The sequence below is a fragment of the Callorhinchus milii genome, unplaced genomic scaffold (genome assembly GCF_018977255.1).
Source record: "Callorhinchus milii isolate IMCB2004 unplaced genomic scaffold, IMCB_Cmil_1.0 Scaffold342, whole genome shotgun sequence".
Lineage (NCBI taxonomy): Eukaryota > Metazoa > Chordata > Chondrichthyes > Chimaeriformes > Callorhinchidae > Callorhinchus > Callorhinchus milii.
The window spans coordinates 1-4,082 of record NW_024705083.1 but is presented as its reverse complement, the minus strand read 5'-3'; positions in this window follow the sequence as shown (position 1 = coordinate 4,082).

Genomic DNA, 4,082 nt, shown 5'->3' with positions numbered 1-4,082 from the left:
CCAGCGACTGCCGCGTTTGTATCGGGACGGCCTTCCTCTTCTCCTCCTCCTCGATCAGCGATAATAAAGCCGCCTTCTCGACTCTCGTCTACGCTGCGCCTCACCGCAAACCGCGAGCGCCGTCTGCGCCGACAGGGGAGCGAATATGGCGAGTTCCTTGTTGTGGATTTACATGAAGCCTTGGGCTTGCGTTGGGCGTGACAACTCAGCCGACGTGGTAAACTGACCGCCATCTTACATAGGGTAGACCCCCAATGTGTTCTACGGCGCGCGGCGCGTTTTCGATGACGTTGCACCAACGTTCTCCCCCCTCCCTCCAGTCTCGAGGCGTTAACCCCCCTAGTAAGATGGCCGCCCTTGCCTTTGCAACAACATTGCCAAAGTAAGGCGGGGGGAGGGCGTGGCCCTCGCGAGGGCGTGACGTCGGTGAGGCGAAGTCTCGCGAGAAGTCGCCGCGCGATGACTTTACAAAAAAAAAACCCGAGCCGCCATTTTTCTTATGACAACCCCCGGAGCAAGGGGGCGGGGCGGGGGGGGCACCCACGCTGTGGCTGTAGCCAATCAGACACGAGATCGCGGTGGCACGCACGGTCAGGGAACCAATCGGGTGGTTTCGCAGGGAACAAAGGGCGGTTTCGTGGCCACGTGGCAGGTTCAAGTCGACGCTCGCGCGAGAAGTTGTGCGCTGCGAGGTGACGCACTGACTTCGCTGACTTAAACCCTTCAGTTTCCACTCAAGTTTTCATCTTGCGATGTAAATAGTCAAGAAATGGGGCCAAAAATAGCCAGTACGCCGTAGTGGTAGTGAAAATTTTAACCCGAATTCGTTTTAGAAGGAAGTGTCGTCAATCACGCTCTGTATCTCTGAAACATACAATTATTGTATGAAAGGTCTCGAACATACTCTGTTATGACAATGAACGTGCTTAAACAGTTTATTATTTAATTGTGATTTTATTTTATGTTGTCATCGTCCCCCTTGCACGCATGCGCAGGGGAATGATCCAGCTGTCGGGGGCGAGATGCGTGGGGACCTGCTTTCAAGCCAGGGACAGGGTGGTACAATTGCTGCTTCATTATAGGGTGCCGCGGTGGCGAGATTTATCTCTGTCACCTGGTTAATGGGGTTGTGGGTTCGATCTCGAACCTAACGCCTGTATATTTGGATTTTTTATATTCTCCCCGTGGTCGCTTGGATTTTTCTCCGGGTCCTCTGGTTCCCCCCCCCCCCCCCCCACACTTAGAAATATGTGTTTTGATTGTTTTGCTGCTATAAATACCACGTGAGCTATCATTTGTGAAAGGTCGCTTCTGAAAAAGAGTCAGTAGCTCAGTAGGCGTTACCTGCTAAATAAAAGAAGAAAAGCCTATGTGCTACACAAAAATATTACAATCATTTAGTGTATTCAACAAACTGGAAATACATACATTATCGGCAACATTCAATCATTAACTATATCAGTAAATGAGGGTATATTAAATGTGTGTGTTTTTATTTCACGCGTACACCTCTCTTTTTCTCCTGTGTCACTTTATTCAACAGAACTCCTCGCGTTCAACACCACGTAACTCCGTTGCAACTCTCCCGCCTGCGCTGCTCGCCTGCCACGCTTCGCTCTCTCTCCCTCTGCTAGCCTCTCTGCTGATAGCCTATCACTACACACTCTGGTAGCTTCCACCGTACACTCTGATAGCCTCTCCACTGCTAGCCTGTTCTCACTCTCCTGCCTCTCCACTACTAGCTTATTACTTTTTACTCTGGTAGCTTCTCCACTGCTTGCCTATAATATACTTCTGCTAGTTCTCTACTGCTAGAGCATCCCCACTCGAGAGGACGAGGTGTGGAGAGTGGGGCCCGGACTTGTCTTCACTCAAACAAATTCAACTCCCAGCTCTCCCGCGTGTCTCCGCACATCGCCTTATATCCCCTCACTCATTAACTCATTAATTAAGCTGGTGACCTCCCGTCACCTCACGCCCGTGGCTTCCGCGCTATCCCCTCAATCTCCAGACTCTGAGACGCCTACACCGTATCTGAATTTGCCAGCCACCATTATGCATCTTAATTGGTCACCTTCTCTGGTTGCTGTCTCTCTCCGCACTCTCTCGGAGGAACAACTGTAGAGTCGGTGCGGCCTCCCGGTGATGGAGCGAGAGGGAGTGTCAGCCAGCCAGCGTTACGTTGGGCATGATACGCTGATTGACCTGCCGACACGTGACCAGATGATATTGGAGGGGGGTCACCGGTGGACGGGGGCCGCTGGGTGGTCACGTGGTATAAAAGAGCTCGGAAAGAGCTCGAGAATCTAGAAGGTGGGCGGGGCGAGGACGAGCCAGCCCCAGCCCAGGCCGATATAACGGGGCCTCTTGAGGGACTCGGGTTTCTTCGTGTTGCTGGTGAAGAAATCCACGTTGGATAAAAAAAGCCTCTAGCCACCGCGTCCGGACCCAGCTTGTGTGTCTGTCGGGATAGCGAACCGTGTCTAGTTCTGCCATAGTGTGGCTATATGGGCATTCAACACCCAAGTCTAGGTTTGTTATGTTATGTTGAGTTGGTAAATAAATTGTGTTGCTCTCAAGACAACATCTGCGACTCAGTTGGAGTCACTATAAATGTTTAAATAAGTGTATGTAGTACATAGATGCATATCAAACAAAAAAATTATCAAACATAGAAACATATGCCGGGGGGATGGGTATGGTTCAGATCATGCAAGTGTAGTGGGTTCTAACAGGTGCACACCGAGTCTTAGAGCAACACGTTTATTGACTAACAACTCAGACAGCTAACATAACAGATAACTGCCGCAACACTCCCAAGTTAACTATGTACATTTCGGTTTAACTACATAGGTGGTGGCCACCGCTTCTAACACCTAACCACTGGAACAGGATCACTATATGATCAGACCATAACAGCTAACACGCTACCTGGTCCTCATGCGCGAAGACTAAAGAACGAAGATCGAAGAAGGCAGCTTCATTCCCGGGTCGAACAGCCCAGCTCCCTATTGGGACTGGGCTTATAACCGCTCCGGTGTGACCAGCTCTGCCCCTGGCCACAGTCCCCTTCTAGATCCTTCGTGGAGGCTCTCAGTCCCTACTACGTGGCCTTCTCATCCCCTTCTGGGGTCTGCGTGCCTCCTCGTCCGGTCACGTGCTCTCGGGGTTCACGCAGGCTGTCATGTTCTGATCCGACCTCCGTGACACCCGGACCCTGCCCTATAGTGAGCCCCTTAATGCAGTACATACACTGGTGCCATAAAACGGCACCCCGTATACAGTACCACTCGTACTGTCGCTACTGTAGTGATATAATTTATGTCGCTACACAAGCTGAATTATCAATACATTTTATTAGTAGATGAAAAGTTTTAAAATTATTTGTGTATGGTTGTGGCAGGGTTTGTGGGTTTCTTTGTGTGTTCACGCGCTTGCAAAGGATTTGGCTCTCCAACGTTGGGGTTTACGTAAAATAAAAATAGCCAGGTACCACACCGTAACCCGCCGGAGCAAGCGCTATTCCTTTTTCACATCCGTCAATTTTTAATTAGTTTAATTAGCGATTTAGTGCGATTTTTGTGTGCTTTTTTATTATTTATGAAGAGTGCACGACCATACCAACTCATGCGCCTTTGGTGGGGGACGGCCCATGCCAAGTCGCACGCCTACGGGAGTGAGAGGGACATTTTCTTTTTTAGCTAAAAATGCTATAAAAATACAGAACGCTCAGGTAAATTCTTCACTGTGTGATGTTCCCCCCCCCGATGCGTGCAGTTACTACTATACAGTCGGTAGATGCTACCACTATAGGCTGTAGATATTACTGCAGAGCGGCGGGGAGATTGTGGCTGGGGGGGGGGGGTCAGGGGTAGCAGCCCAACCCCAGCCTGCCAAGGTGCCACCTCGCCGGTTGGACAATCTAGCGAGGCCGGAGGCTCTGCACGGGACTAGGCCTCACCATGCCACTCTGTCAGGTGAGTACTTTATGCTATAGAGTCGATAAACACTGCTATAGAGTTGCATGTACTACTGTAGTTATAGCAGGTACCACCACAGTCGGTATGCACTGCTGTAATCAT